An 18,035-nucleotide genomic window follows, 5' to 3' on the forward strand; every position below is an offset into this window, starting at 1 on the left:
AAGAACTACTAGACAGGGTTAGCTATGGCTAAGAAATAATAATAATAATAGTAGTAATAAACACTCATTAAATTTTGAGAAAAAATATCTCCACTTTCGAGGAAAAAGTAGGATAAAAATTTAAATATTGTTTTTTTCTCATAATTTAATGAGCTTATTCTCAACCATTTACGTTTTTTCTCAAAATGTAACTTTAACATTAATTTAACTTTAATTTCTATTTGGTATTATTGCTCGGCCCTAATCCTCTTTCGTACTCTTCCAAAAAGAACATACATACTATAAATTTAATATTTACTTCAATGGTATGAGATTACAGGATGCTTTTAACATATTTCCTATTAAACTGTCACCAACTGAACAGCAGTGGTCAAACTATTTAAAATACTGTATAGTGAAATAAGCTAAGCCATTCATTTTCGAATTTCAACATCACTTGTAATGATTTTAAAAAGCATTTAATGTGCTTAATGGTTGAAACAGAGCTTTTCAAAACTCTTAATCATTGTTTCGAAAGCGCAGCTGAATCAATGTCAATGTCAATGTCATTGTTTCAAAAGCTCAGTTGAATCAGTTTGATTAAAATCAGAATCATTTGATTCAGATGTCCTTCGGGTATCGTGAATAATTTTATTTAGATCATAGTCTCAGCCTCAGTCGTCACACCCACGGACCACTGGCTAAACGTCTGATACATATGGGACACAAAGTGGAACACTTCAGGATTGTTAAAGTCGTCATCGGATTGGTTGAATTTTACAGGATTTCCGTGAGACGAGTCACGTTTTTTAACATTCCGCCTGGAAACAAAGATGCCGTGAAACCAAACCTCTCACAAAAGAAGATAGCTGTTGTGTTTACAACTGTGACGACGAGTGCTTATCAGGATCAACTAAACACTGGAGTTTCAAAAGTATGTGAAATATTTAAAGTTCACGGCATAGAATCTTAGAGTTTTACACACCGGTCTATTATTGTGGCAACATTTCCACGCTTCGAACGTGACGATGAAAGAAACAAACTGTGATTGGTTGTTTGAAATGTCAGTCAAATGGCCTCATGGGTGGGCCTTGGCCAATCAAAGCTGCCATGAATTGCGAGACTATTAAGATTGTAATTTCAGAGCAGATTTTTTAACAAATTTCATCGCATGTTCCTGTGGCTCAAGTGGTAGAGCATTGTGTTAGCAGCGCAAGGTTGTGGGTTCAATTCCCAGGAAACACATATTAGATGTTAAATGTTAGCCTGAATGCACTGTAAGTCATTTAGGATAAAAGCGTCTGCTAAATGTAAATCATATTGTTAACGTTAGTGTTCCTGTAGCTCAAGTGGTAGAGCATTGCATTATCAACCGCAAGGTTGGGGGTGCGATTCCCCGGGAACACATGATAGGTAAAAATTGATAACTGAATAAAGCGTCTGCTAAATGCATACATTTTATTTTAATCTAATTTAAATGTTAATTGACTGATTATGGAGTGCAGATCGAGAATCTTTTGATTTAGATCTGGTCTTTGGTGTGCATATCAAGAAATCTTTATTTCAGATTTCTTTTTTTATTAAACCGTACATCAAAAAAATATGTATAATATAAAGTAAAAAAATTACTGTGGTTTTACAATAGTAAAATTATAACCATTATTATTATTATTATTTTATTTTTTTACAATTTTATAAAAAATACCATGGTTAAACTATGGTTGGTGTAGCCTTGGTTTAACTATAACCATGTTTTATTTATTTTTTTCAAAGAGAACATAGGTTAAATACTAATTTTAAATCATACCTATGCCGTAGGTTCTGAAGCAAGAAACTGTGATTTAATTTCGTAAAATGGTTCAGAATTTAAAAAATCATCCTTTTTTGGTATTGATTCCAACACATTAGTTAAAGTCATTCAGCCCACAGGAGATGTAGCCATCTATCCGATTAATACTGTCCTGGACACCTTTGTTCTGCTGTCTACAAATAAACAAAATCTAAAACAGTACACACAACATCTTCATTGTTAAAATTATAGCTTTATTTTTTCCAGATACAAATTTTCCATTTCACTTATTTCAACATTTTGGCTCCCAATTTCTCCTGAATGGAGAGAGTAAGTCTGTTGAATAACAAAATCAAAAAAACAAAAAGAACAAGGTCTCTTCACAATATGTACAGGCACATATACACAATTGTTAGCAAACTATACACAATACAAGTACAAAAGAGTCTTTAGACTGGATTTAAGCTCTCTTTTAACCCCAACTTCATTAGAAAATTACCATATATTATTTTTTTTACCCTTGTATAAAAGTTGTGTAAAACTCGGTGCCGGGAAAGGGCTCCATAAACACCAACAATTCTCTAAACAATGGTTTATCTGCAAAGATACAAAGCCATATTCCACACAACTGGTAAAACAGAAAATCGCAAGACTGTACAAAAAGAAGGTTTCGCAGGATTCTCTTAGAGAAAACTGTACATAACGGGAGATTCGCCAAAAAACCTCACCGTCATGTACGAAGCGCTACAATTACTTACTTACAAATCTCATGCATACACACACGCTTTCTTCTGTGTTCTTATGAGAGTCATGCACTCATAACGCAGTCCATCGAGTGAACCTCTCATAAAGCACCCCAATCAGAAAATCCAATCAAATCTCAAGCATGCATCAGCCTATAATAATAAAAAAATACACCAAGAGGCCAAACACATTCAACAACAGGCTAATAAACATACACAGGATGAGCAAACTAATGTTTCCCATTTTTAAAACACAGCTCTGTGCATACATTAGTATGATGATGCGTAATAGCTCAAAATCACATAAATAAATGCAGGGACAGGAAAGCCTTCAAAAATACATTTGAGATGTCCAGATAGCATTGAATTCATTATTTTCAGCTCTGTTAAAGCATATGACGTCAGCTTCATGATCAAACTACAAAACAATTAGACAAGTGCTTCAGGCGAAAAACAAATCATGACCGTTTTAAGAAGCTAAAAAGAACAGATGCACAAAAAAAAATACAATTTAATTTACACCAGCTTCACCTGTGACAACAAGATTGCTCTGGAAAATGAGCCGAAACTGCAAACTAGAAATGATCGAGCTACACATGGATTTATACTGAATCCATTGAGAACGACGGGTCCAGAATCTAAAAGCCCCGTATGATCTTCACAACAGGCAACAATCGTGCCACAGTTCATCTTTTCCTCCATTTGGCAAGTAATGTCAAGCATGTTTTCTTAAATCGGTAGACGTTATAAAAAGTAACAAAGAAGGCACCATGGCGGTCATGTATAAATAAGCATTATTTACAATATAATAAGTTAGTTTCTATTCAGTGTCTGATGTAAACAACTTTCAATCAGACTGCTGCTTTTCTAATCATTGGGACCAAGTGAATAAAGATGCTATTCTCCATTTGCCAACTCGAAATCTAATGACCCAAACTGTCCCAGTTTTGTGTCAATACCTCCCAAGGGACTGGAAAACCCAGCTGCATTGCGATTTCATTTGAGACTCAAAACGCTTGAGATTGAATCTTTAATTGTTTTCGCTTTTGCTATTAAATACAAAGCAGGCATTAAGAAATCAATGCCATTTACTGTAAGTGTGTGTGAATCTCACAAAACCTGCAGAAAGATCTGGGATTTATCTCACGCCTAAATCAAAAAATTATTTGAATTGAAAGTTGTTGTGCATTACAACATCTTTATAAGATTTAAGAATCAATGCAAAAACCTATTACAATGAAAAGTGAAAAACAATGATATATTAGTTGAAGTTTAAGAATAAGGTATATTGTGCAAAATATAATTTCTTAATTCTTTATCTCTTGTTTTTTGAGAAAAATGTGACCCATACATATATTTTATTAGGGTTCAATCAGAAATCTGCCTAATGAAGTAAAGTTAATCAGCTTATGATAGTACAAACCAAATTAAGATGATTACATTTAACAACTTCCAGATAATTGAGATACTAACAACAGTGGAAAACCTTTTTTTCTTTTTTGTTGCATGCACACATAAAGCTACACAATAACGTGCACACAAATATTGTGCTCTTATAACTTGTTATGGCACTTGTGTGCATAGACTTACTCTACAGTCCCTGTAAAAGCTTAATACTTGTTTTGATCTGCAATACTAATGTAGACATTTTAGTATAAAAGGTTAACACCACACAGCCAAAGTCAGTCTTTGAGTTTGGGCTTTGATTGTGGAGGAGTAGAACATTTTGTACGAAATACTCCATGTACAGTAGAAGTAAATGTGGGATTTGTCCGCAGTTTCGTTGAATCAGTTCATAAAACTCCATACAGTGGATGTGATCACTTGAATGGAAATAGAAATGGTATAAAAAGTGTCTCAGCATGTCACAATATGTGAGAGCTGCTTCAGTAGTGTCATTAAAATCTGAATTAGGTAAGCTTCGTATATACAGCAGAGCCTTTCAGACAAACACATCACAATTAACCATGCACACACACACTTCCTGTCAGCCAATACTCCTGTGAATTGTTCAGAGCCTCAGTCTGAAAAGCAATCCTTCTCCAATAAATTTACCATTAGGGTTTCATCGGAAGAAAGTGATCATTACTTCATTTCCTGTTTTTGTTAAGAATATGCAGGTAGTTTATGTGAACGGTTGTGGAAGCACACATGTGTTTGGCGTAGTGGTTGCATTTCATCAGCTGATCACATGAGATAAGACGTGATTATAGGTAAAAGGTCAAAGCCTAAAGGTCAGTGACTTTATTCTCCACCAGGGCGGCGACCTGCTGAAGACGATACGCCAACTGCATCTTCTGACCCGCAGCGTCTTCTTCCAGAGACATGATAATCTGCATACAGCACAATATAAAGGAGTATTTTAATTTGCTCTAGCACAAACATCATAAGAAGCTTATATTAATCCCATACTGACCTGATCATAGTATTTGTTGATATACTTGTACAGCTCATGCAACGCCACCAAACTGTTCATCTCAGATGCAAAGCTCTAAAAACAGACAGTCATCAGAATCTTAAAATAGAAGGTTTAAGTGTCCATGACAAAGAAAAAGAAAAATCTTTGAAAAAGTATAAATAAAAACATATTTTTCCTCATAGCTAAAATCCATTTAAGTAGTACTATATATATATATATATATATATATATATATATATATATATATATATATATATATATATATATATATATATATATATATGCGCTTAATTTTTGACAATTATACATTTTAATTGTCACATTACTTTGACATGGTGTTTTTTACACTAATATCATGAATTATTAATTGCAAAAAATGTTTAAGAATTTACATTTATTAATTCAATAAGTTATCATACCTGATGATTTTAAATAAATCATTTTAAAATAAACAAAAAATATATATTTTAGAATTATTACCTTAAAAATGAACTGGAAACCACAAAACAATTACATTTTAACAAATATTCTTAATTAAAATATATACTTGAAATATTTTAAAATGCTAAATAATTTTTTTTAAACACGCCACGTGACCTTTAAATCATGTACTAGTCATTCAGGACAAAAATTTTTTTTTTTACAATTAATAATGTACTTTTTTTTCTTTTTTTTACAAAAATAATGTACTACTAATTAAATAATTTTAATAATTTACAATTTCACTTCAGAAGTTAAAAACTCTCATCACAAAAAAGGACTAATGAAGTCGCTGCATGTTGGAATTGCAAATGTTGTTGGAATAAATTAATAAGACAATGAATGAGTGTCAAGTCGTTGACCCTTAAACTAGACATTCAATCCCAGGATCTCAATGTGGTTTAATACTTTTGGACCCTGCTATGAGTTAAAACGTTACAGTTAGAATTTCATTTCTATTAGAATAAAATTCAGTCTCACCCCTGACAGCTCTGTGAGGGTTGAATTCATTTCCTGGTAACAGCCAGACACGGCGTTATGAATATCACTGTAGTACCTGCAGGAGAGGAAGAAGCTTTATAGCACTGCATATCATGAACCTCCTCTATCCAAATTTCAGTGCTAATAGATATGTTTGCAAAAGGCTACACTGCTATACAAGGTTCAGATTTTCTCACCTCTCCACCAGCTGCTTATATCGTGGGATTTCTCGGGCGTACAACAGCTTATTCACTGGAGAATCCTGAAGGACAAGACACATGACAATGAGCTCTTTCACTGCTACAGCGTCTTTCGGTTTTTACTTGTTTCCTTTTCTCCCTTTCCTGCCCTTGTTCATCTTCTCGCTCTACATGCACACTCTCACCATAATGAGGTCACAGCTAGAGAGGTCAAGAGGTTAATTACTGTACTGACCCGGCCCACTTTGTGCTCGGATGTAGTGCAGGAATCAATGAAGGTCTGTGCGATAACAGAAAGGACAGCATCCACGCTATCCGTCACCTGCACGTCAAAGACGAACTGAGGATTCTTCAAGATGTTGACCCAGAAACGCAAAGGTAAACTGCGGGTGGAGGGAAGACAAAAGTGCATTTAAATGAACATGCAATTTAATGAACAGAGAAACATCAGGGTTGCACACTTTCTGTCCGATGAATTTCCATGACCCTTTTTAATCATTTGCAATTACTTATAAGGATTTCAAAAAATCCATTTAAATTCAGATTCACTAATTAATTCACATTTCTGAACCTGTATGACCAATTGATTGGGGGAATAAATAATTTAGTTTTTTTACAAAAAAGCCAATTGAAATTGCTTCAATGTATTTATATAAAATTAAAATATGTATAAAAGTGTATTTTCACTATAGACATTTGCACATTTCAAAAATTTCAGTATCTTATTATTGTTTCCAAATATTTAATCCAATGAAATTCAGATTAAGTAATTAATTGTTCAAACCAATTAGTGAGCAAGTTCAATCAGATGATTAGAGAAAAATAACTCTAGCTTGTGAATTTATACAATAAATAACTATAGAATTAAATATTTTCATGACTGTTTCATGATGTTTGCAAATATTTGTAATTACACGATATGGATGTTTAAAAATCATTCAAATGCTGATCAGTTTGAATGATTCAGACCAATTTATGATTCACTGAAAAGAAATTATTCAAAATAAAGAACTCACTCACAAATCAGACATCAAATTTTTTTGCAAGAATGGCTTATTCTACAAAAGCAATATTTAGCAAATTTAATATTTTAGAGAGGTGCAACAAATTTTGCACTGTATGAAATTTGTCAAAAATGTATTTCCACTGTTAATTACCAATGAAGCAGGCACACACAATAAAATATACACACACAATAAAAAAAGCAATTAACTTCAAATGTTCTAATAACCTCGTAAAACCTTATGAAAATGCTTTATTAAAGAGTTTTACAGAACTAAGCTATATGAGGGAAATAGCACTGACCTGTTTGTTTTCCATATGTGAACGGTCTCTGGGTCGTCAATCCCGTGTTTCTCTGCCATGTCGTCCAGGAAGTCAAAGAAGAATCTGACAGCGATGGGTGGAGGCCGTGTCCTGCTCAGTATGGCTACAAAGACATCATCTACAAACTTCTGCAGAGTGCCCTGAAGATACACATTTGTAAACACAGAGCAGTCAGCGGCAGAAGACGGATCTCAAACGAACAGGATTTGTTTGACGTGGCGTGTGCTGTATTAAAGATCAGATCTCACGTACCTTCATAGAAAGCAGTCGTGTAAGGTAGATCTCAGGAATGGCTTTTGCCCGCTCCCGCTCTCTCATGCTGCTCTTCCTGTGTTTGGGAATCTCAGAGTCCTCGCTCGGCTTCACCAGATGCCACAGACGAAGACCTTCCTCCTCCTCTCCCTCCAGCATGGGAGTTTCTACAGCAACACCAGATATCAAGGAGACTCGTATCATTTTTTGCTTTCTGGTGGTCAGTAATGAAGTGAATAGATTGAAAAAGAGATGGCCATTTACGTTCGATTGAGCAAAAAGTATTAAGCTTACTCTCTCCAGTCTGATAGAACTGATTTACTCCAAGTGAACTCTGGGAACGAGGGATGAGAGCCACAGTGGCCCCATCAGGCACCTGATCAGAGAAAAGAGAGATAGAGCTAAACCAATCAACCAAACAGTCAACGAATCAGCTAACCAACCAACTCCCAAAATCAACCAAAATAAATTCAGAAAATGAACCAAACAATAAATAAATTTAAAAAAATCAACCCAACCAAGAAAAACACAAAAAGCAACCAAAAAATACATTAATAAAATCAACCAAACAATTGATAAAGTGAACCAAACAATAAATGAATAAAATCAACCAACTCACAAAATCAACCAAAAATGTATTCAGAAAATGAAACAAACAATAAATTAAAAAAAATCAACCAAGAAACACACACAAAAAACTAAAACAATCAACTGGCTGACAAAACAAAAAACTAATAAAATCAACAAAACAATCAGCTCAAAATGAACAAAAGAATAAAATCATAAAATAAACCAAACAAAAAATTCGTAAAAATCGACCAAACAATCAACTCAAAAAAGCAACAAAAAATTAATTCATAAAATCAACCAAACAATCATCTCAAAATCAACCAAACAATTGATAAAATGAACCAAACAATAAATGAATAAAATGAACCAACTCACAAAATCAACCAAACAATAAATTCATAAAAATCAACAAAATCAACTCACAAAGTCAACCAAAAAATAAATTCATAAAATCAACCAAACAATCAGCTCAAAATCAACCAAACAATTCATAAAATGAACAATCAACTCGCAAAAAAACTACAAAAAAATTAAACATCCAACTCACAAAATCAGCTAACCAACTAACCAGTCATCAACCAACCGACTAACCCATCAACCAGTCAATCTTATAATCAAGCAACCCTCAAATCAACCAACCAACCCATTTGTCTTGAATGCAAAAATTCTTGACAGTAAATGTCCAGCAGTACCTTGTAGTGCTGTAACGTGTTGATCCGTTTCCAGCGACCCTGAACGATGGCTGTGACATCATCATCTGAAAGAGTCAGGTGACCCGCTTGGCCCGATCGCCACTCTGATGGAAAACAATATGCAAAACAAAGCTTTAAGAAAAAAAAACAGTTTTTCTTAGTCGTGACTAGTCTGGATATATCTCACAAAACCGTACCAAGGTCCAGTGAGTCTGCAGGCTGGTCTTTGGGAGTATGGTGCTCCTTTATAAATCTGGTCCAGGATTTTATCTTTAACCTGAGTGATGGTGTCAGAGTCCAGAACTTTAACAGGACAGGGCTGGACCTCGACACCGCTCTTCACCAGCACAGTCAGAGTCTGAGAGGGAAACAAAAACTCAGTCTTGTTAAGAGTTCTTCATGTAGGAGTTGTGTTTTAATAGCAATGAGATGGAAGCGTTACAGAGACGCACCACTGAGCAATATTCAATGTCCTCTCGGAGCAGGTGGCTGTCGTTCAGAGTGCGCTTGGCTTTGCCCGTCACTACATCCACTGGTCCTTTATCCACCTGGTATTTAATAGCCCTGTACAACTTGTAGAGAGGCTCTCCAGCAACCTCCTGGTGAAAATACACCCAAGATAAATACATATTGAATCATTTTTATATTATTAATAAACTATATATTCAAATATATCTCGTAAATGATACAATACATGATTGTTTTTCTACAAGTAATGTATATTAATTATATATTTATTTACTTAAAATGTGTTTATTGTGAAAAAATATTATTATTATAATTTAAAACTCTAAATACTTAAATAGATTTATTCTGCATAGAACTGAAGCAATCACATGCTCTGATACCTTAAGAAATGAGTAAAGACAGATGGACATCCAGTTGGTCAGCATCTTCTCCACAACGGTCTCTGTCCTATAGATGACGACATGTGTGGAATATCACTTCAGATTAGATTTACTATAATCAGATCAGGACAGCTTGTTGTTGTTTTTACACAAACACATGATGCACTCATTGGAAATGTATTTACTTCAGTTGAGCTATAACCTTGTTACATTATTTCTGTCTGGAGTCTCCGAGACCACAGGTAAAACATCAACAGAAGCAATTCATTTTCATAAGATAGAGGTCTCTTATTAGTCTGCTTCTTATGACTTATTGAATATTATTGAAAAAATGTGCTCTTGAAAACCCCACAATGTTACAAATCAGCAGAATTAAAACATATTTCTGAACTACCACCTGCTTCGTGGTAAACTAGAAAGTTAAAGCTTCAAAATTAGGTCTACTGGGTTTTTATGAGAACAAACTCTCAATATTGTATATAATAAAATAGATATAATACGAAAAGCATAAATAAAAATATGTTTGCATGCACTGTAGGTTGTTATAGGTCAAATAAGACAAATATATGTTTGCCAAATAAGTAGAAAGTGCATGTAAAATACCTGCGCAGCATGAGTTTGGGGTTTTTGGCCACGTATTGCTGCATTAGATCCCCCAGCAGGGTCTTCATCACATCTGTGAAGTACTCCAGCTTATCATGAAGGGCCATCGTGAGAAGAGATGCGACGTAACCTCTGTCCCTCTGTGAGAAACTCTGCTGTGCCTCCAGAGTATGAATGAACTAGAAAAACCCAAGACGAGAGTTTACCAGCTTTAGTGCCATCAGATGCTGCCTAAAATGCACTGCAGGAGCACACTAGTTTGACCAATTTCAATCAAACAGCTTGAGCTTTCAAAACACTGCAGGTGTAAAACATCTACAAAGCCTCAGCATGTGACGATGGATAAATATTTAAAATGCTGAAGTTGGACGCTGAAGTTTCTGCGCCGCTGCTTGACAGTTTGGCAGATTAAACGCAGACAAAGCATCAAGAAAGAAGATAGCGACTGAGATTCCCTCCCCAAAAAAGAAAATAAAAAACCCTCTCACCACTAAACAGGCATCCAGCTGCATTCAGTGCAAAATGAATATTACATTTGCTTTCTTTTTCATCTTTTGTTTACTCTTTGAGGTGAAATAACAGCTCCAGAAACAGCCACTGACGTGCTGAATACGCCAGCAGCATAAACACTGTAATTACACTTTTCCTGGACAGGAAGCTAGTGCCGAAAACAAAGCACTTCACTGACCCGTATAAGGAAGAGTCTGTTGTTGAGCAGGTTGTTGAGCTGACCCAGGCCCTGCTCCACCGTCTGCCTGCGAGAATCAGGCAAATCCAGATTCTGACTCAGCGGCGCACCCTTCTGGCCGGGGAAGAAAACACGCTCTGCATATGTGCGGTAATCCAGAAAGGGGATGCCAGGACCACCAACATCACTGCTCAAATCCATCATCTCCGTCATCAGATCTGGAGGGCAAGAAGAAGTCAGTTTAATGGTGCATGTGATGGATATTGGTTAATCGAAAAGTGTCTCTCAATTTGCATGAATAAGAAGTGCATGCCATTAGTACAAGCTGTCATTTTCTTTTATTAGCAGAATAACGGTTTCAATAAAGTTAGAAAAAATAAAAATGAACTAACATTAAGCATGGCAACCATACTGCCTTCCCAAATAACACAGTTACTACTGTAACGGTTACTACAATAAAATTAAAGTTAAAAATTAAAAAGTTAAAAATAAATAAACGTAATGCTTATTTATATATATATATATATATATATATATATATATATATATATATATATATATATATATATATATATATATATGATAAAATAAATATTATATATAATATTATAGTAATAAGCAATATATAATATCATTTATTATTAGTTATACTTTTTATAATTATCATATCATATTATATATATATATATATATATATATATATATATATATATATATATATATATATATATATATATAAACCATACTGCCTTCCCAAATAACACAGTCAATACTGTAACGGTTACTACAATAAAATTTTAGTTAAAAATGTAAAAGTAATAAAAAAAATGTAATGCTTATATATATATTTAATATTATAAAACATTGTAATATTGAATTTTTATTTATTTATTATTAGTTGTACTTTTTATAATTATCATATATTTATCATGGTATATTATAGTTAAGACAACTATATGGATGAACAAAGTGTTGCCGTACCAGTGAACTCTTTCCTGCACTGGTCTCCAACATTTATCTCCAGAGTCTCCAGCTGCACCAGAACCTTTTTATAGTCTCTCAGAGCCTGTTTGCTCTTCCGCCTTTACAAACAGAGAGCGAGAGCAAACACAGGGTTAGAGCGCTACCCTCCACAAATGGATACCATTAAAATTCTCTCTGAGTGCTGGATGTGAGGCTCATCGTCATGACGACAAGCCTAGAAGGGCGAGGAATCTGCCATCTGAATCGACTTTACCTGTACATGAGAATGATAACCAGCACGATGAGAACGACCACCGCGGCCCCCGCTGCCAGACCGATCTGAGCTGACAGAGGCACCGAGGAGTGTGAATCACTGTCATACTCCACTGGACCCAAGTCAAACGCCAGGCGTCCCATTAACACCTGAGCGAGACACACACACACACACACACACGGAGGTTAGCATGTGATCGCAAAATAAAGACACTCACAATTCTAAGCAGGTGTGATACAACACAGCATGAAGCAATAAATTACATTTAAAGAGACTGGTTCCAGGCTGCAGTTGGTAGTAAAAACATCATTTTCACCGCAGAGAAAATTATTTTAATAATAACCCATAAACCATTCAAGACAGACCTACTATGAGCTCTGAGGCTCTTTAGAGATGATATATGCTCTGAAGAAGACTCAAGCCAGTGCAATTCTTATCTATTTAAAAGTCATGATTTTCACGTTATTTGCATTGCTTCATGTAAAGGGATGCACAATATTAAAACTCTTTAATTATTTTAAGTTACAGCCAATAAATATTATACTAATTTATACTATTTTGGCGAAATAATATTTTTGTTAATTTATTTTTTACAAAACATTTTTATAATATTTGTAATTTGTTTTTGTTCATATATATATATATATAAAAAAACCAAATTAATTTTAAAAGGTAATCTCATTTGAATTTAAATGCATTTAAAATAAATTTCATTATAATGCAGAGTATTAAATGTAAATTTTACTGTGTGCTAAGAGTTACATTTAACCGTGTTATTAGTATTTTTCAAGATAAACTTTTAAGTTAGTAACTTAAAATGGTTTAATTCTGAAGAACTTCTTTGAAATCCTCGTGGAAAAACATTTTGAAAAACAAAGTCTGATAAGTCTGTGCTCTATTAAACATCAAAAACATTCTGATTGGCTGCGATTTTGTCACTTCATGGAGTATGCACTTGGAAAAACTGTGATGCTCAAAACATGTCAAGTTACACTCAGCCAGACTGTATTTGACAACTGTATCAGAATAAAAATAACTTTTGGTTATATTTAAAACTTAAGAAAGAAAAAAACATGCCATGTAACAACTAAAGATGAGACTGGATACAGACTGACCTTTAGTGTGGGTAAGTCACTGCCTTCCAGGGCGAGAGGCTGTTTCTCAGGTGGTTCGCAGTACAGGTGTGTGTTATCCAGAGTCTTGACAACACACTCTTTGTCCCCGAGCCGGGCCACAACTTCCTCTTTACTCATCGCCAGTGTCAGTCCATTACCCTTCAGACACACAACACACATCCTCAGCAACCAAACTACTGTTTACAAGTGGACTTAAAGTAGAACTAAAGTATTTACTTAAATGAAATACAGCTGAAATCAAATAAAATTGTATTTTTGAAATAAAATATAATCAAATAAAATATTAGATGAAAATCTACATTTACAAACGTTGCCTTGGCAGCTAAACTGAAATACGTTTATTCCCTAAATAAGTACTGAAATTAATGAATCAATATCTAAAAAATAATTAATCAAAAATTAATCATATTTAAAAAGAACAAAACCTAAGAAAAAAATTACAGAAACGTCAAGCAAACACAAAAAAATTTAAGCAGTTAGTTGCAATTATATATATTTTGTTGAACTAAGGCATCTAATAAATACACACACATAAACACTGTACATCTCTGACACTCAACTCTCATTTGTTCAACTATTAATATAGGAACTGTTCTTGTTAAATAATTTGTGTATACAAGCTGTAGTTTCCTTTTCTTTATTTTGGAGTGCTAAAAATGTACAATCATCCCAATAAACGGTCCCAATCATCAAAATAAACAATCATCCCAACTGTTGAGAGTATAAAAGATGCTCGTTCATAGCACTAGAGTGAAAACTAGATTGCATCATCAGTGCAAGGTCAACAGTGCAATCCGTTACAGACAGTGAAAGTCTTTTATTGGAGCATGCAGTTCACTTACAGTGATGTGATGCCATTTGCACGTCATATTTAGAAAGAGCACCGTTTTACAGACTAACAGAACTTTTCAAATGACTGATTTGATGGTTTCAGCTGCTTGGATTACTTTGCTCATTCATCGATATGCTAGTGAATAAATGTTTGTGGGAATTTCTATTTCTATACTAAAATATTGATACTTGCCACCCACGATCTGATACATTGTCATCAAGCAAAATTTTGTGATGCTTTGCTGTGGCATGTATATATGTCTTAAAATGATGCTAAAATTCCACTGGGGGACCATCAACAAAACAGAATCACACAGAAATGCAAGCACCTCTACTGCCAGGACTCCTCCAGGCTTGAATCGGATGGGTGTTCCTGGTGACTCACTGTTGAGCTGTAATAATTCTGGGTTTGGGTGGTACGTGAATGGCTTGTTCTTGATGGTGGGAAAGTCGATGTGCACATTGTCCATCTCGAACCACACTCGCACGATCCTGGATTTTGGCTGCACCGCAGGGCTCTTGCAAATCATCCTCTCCGAGGTCACATTGGTGCACAACTCCTGAATCTGAAGACAAACAGAAACATATGCACTACTGCACCTCAGAGAACATTTCCTTTCATGCGCTTGGAGTGTGAACAAGTTGAAATTTGGTCAAGTAAATGGTTAAACTGTCTCTGAATAAATATTTGAATCTGTGAGAATGAATCAAATGTATAAGTCCTGTTTGTATTCATTCTGAAAACCAATTCTGTTTGATATGTAAAATTGGTTTAACGAAATCTGTGAAATGAGTTTTCTGACTGTTTTACCATAACCAAGGGATCCTTGACAGAAACATGTGTGCGTCGACGACTTCTGACTCCGGACCGCTCTCCAGGCTCAAAAGATACCGACATCTTCGGCTGCTGAGCGACATTCAGGTTTCGGCCGGTCACGTTTATACGACGCCCACCCCTAAATGTCAATGAAAATATTAGAGGAACACGATCTCATGATGTAGATGTAGAAGAGATAACTAGAACAATTAATGTCTGTATAGGTTTCTTCTGTTGAACACAAAAAATTAAATATTTTTAAGAATGTAGGTAACCAAACAGTTGATGGTAGCCATTGACTTGCATAGTATTTTTTTATATTATATATTATAGAAGTCAATGGTTACTTCTATCGTGCTCAGTAAAAGAAACTCATACAGAGATAGAACAACATTAGGGTGAGTAAATGATGACAGAATTGTCATTTGAGCACACATACCCGTAGAAACTCTCCATAGGTGTTGCATCAGTAATCACTGGGTCTTCCGTGTAGCTGAAAAGAACACTTTCCAAAATCCTCTCGGCTTTTCCAAACACTACTTTGAGTGGCACTCTTCCAGTTTGGTTGGAGTGACTGGTGCGACAAATCAGCTGTGTGTCACTCACTACATTGCTTATAGAAAAAGAGAAAAAGAAAACTTAGACAAATGCAACTTGCAGCATCTTTTCAGTGAATTGCATTCACATTTTGTGTCAATAAACGGATGATATAAAGTGCTGCAGGAATTACATTTTCGTTGAGAAAAACGCTTAAACGAGTTAACATTTTAGCACTTCCGGTTCCATCGTCCCAAAGTCAACGGATTTTGATAAAGGCTTTTAGTTAAATGCCTGAAAAAAGGTCTGTGGTGAACAAGCTCAAGATATTTTTATCTTTTATCCTACAACATAAAATACATCAATTATACCACACTTGTGATTTTTTTAAAGTCTTAACTTTCTTGAAAAAGGTTGTTGCTAACAAGAGGATAAATGTAATGGCAAAAGTTGTTGAGGACATTAAAAGGGAAACTCATCTACTCACCAGTCCAATTTTACTGCCTTCTTATGTTTATAATTGCGCTCTTGCAAAATACTCGAACTCAAATATTCAAGAAAAATGTTTGAAAAATAAAAGAAGCTTAATTGGTAGTGACACTGAAGTCAAGCAGCAATGGTGTGGTTTGTCTGTATCCTTTTTACTTCTGCTGATTGTATTTAGGCTTCACAATTCAAAAGTTGTGTTCATCACAGAGCTCAATTTCTACAATAATTCAAAAACCAATGGAAAAATGCTATTGGGTTTTTGTCAAGGGAACCATGGTTATTATAGCTTCTGTGTTAGCCTATTAAATTACATGCATACATTACACAGCAGTTCTCTATTGGTGCTTACATGCGACAGGGCTCTGAGCCCAAAAAGGCCTGCAGGCCAGTGATTTGGTCGCTCCTTTGTTCTACTCGCTGTCCCGTCAGGAGCTGTGACCCATGGACCGTTAGCATCGTGCCCCCAGCTAAAGGCCCTTTTTCCGGTACAATCCTGCTCAGCTGTGGATTCTGATATGAGAACGTCTGCTGGGACTCTCCTCTCTCTGAACCTCTGACGGTGATGACGACCGGTCCGGCTGTGACATTTGCGCTGGCCTGGAGCTCACACACAATGCTGACAACAAAACCAGAAGTGTGCACACATGAAATCTGATGCTAACTTGTCATTTTATTTGGTGTACCAAAACAGTCAATTTAATAGAGAAGCTGTACCTGGTAGAAATGCGATAGGCTTCTGGCAGAGGTATGCAGGTCACCCCTGCCACCGTAACTCCTGCCTGGACGTCCTGGAAGCTCTGGCCCAGATTCGATCCTTGGATAGTCAGCAGGATGCCGCCCTCCAGTGGCCCAGTCAGCGGCTCGACCTACCCACAGACAAAAGTTTGAGAAAATGACTATTTAACATTTAATTGACTGTTTTCTAATACAATCTGGCACATTGAACTTAACACAAATTGTAACATGTACAAAACACACACAGTGTCTTTTATAAATATATGTTTGAAGACCAAAATTAGCACCCACCAAGCATTGTGTGTGACTAATGGATGGCTTGCAAAGTAAGTGAAATGACCATTTTTCAGTAACAATAGTAGGTTTAAACGGCAATGCCATAACAATAGTTTAAGCCTGACAGCTTTTAAGCTTTCAAAAGCTACGCGAGCGAATCGAATCAAAGAGACACTATGCCTAAATTTGTTTTGCAACGCCACACCAGGGATATTAGACCCAGTCTCTCCAGAAAATATCTGTTTGGTCTGATACCCAAAACCAGTTGACATTGCATTTTGTCCGATACCCAAAACTGTATTAAATTAAGTCTTACATCAGCCAAAAAGGTTGACAGAGCAAGGCAGGGAACAGTAGAAAGCAGGACACAATATGATGATAAAATAAACTGGGTTTAATTAATGATTTCTTTTTTTGGTAGCACTTTATTTTACAGTCCTGTTCCTCATGTACATACTATGTACTTATTATAGTAGTTACAATAACTATGTAATAACTAGGTACTAACCCTGAACCTACCCCTAAACCTAACCCTACCCCATGAAGATACCTTGTATAACCAGAACTTTCTTAGATAAATACACTGTAAGTACACTATAAGTACATGCAAGTACACGTACTGTAAAATAAAGTGCAACCCTTTTTTTTTTAATGACTTGGCACAAATCCAACCAAGTTTCACAAAAAGAAAAAAACAATTCTTCTGGTTATACAACAAGCACTGCAACTGAAAATTACATACGTAAAAAAAAAAATAAAAGTCCTATTAATGTTGTTATATACATATATGTGTATATAAAAAAATATATTTAAAATATTAATAGATTATTATTTGAATAATTAAATGATTAAATATGAATTATTAAAGAAATGGTTAATTATGAATGTGAATTAAAGAACGCAAATAA

At 35.0% G+C, this 18,035-nt stretch overlaps 1 pseudogene; it reads right to left on the bottom strand.

Annotated features, from left to right (window-relative positions):
• Window positions 1-2,001: 2,001 nt before the first annotated feature.
• Window positions 2,002-18,035, bottom strand: part of LOC113107014 (plexin-B3-like) — a 65,700-nt pseudogene continuing 49,666 nt past the window's right edge.

Source organism: Carassius auratus, chromosome 8 (genome assembly GCF_003368295.1).
Source record: "Carassius auratus strain Wakin chromosome 8, ASM336829v1, whole genome shotgun sequence".
Lineage (NCBI taxonomy): Eukaryota > Metazoa > Chordata > Actinopteri > Cypriniformes > Cyprinidae > Carassius > Carassius auratus.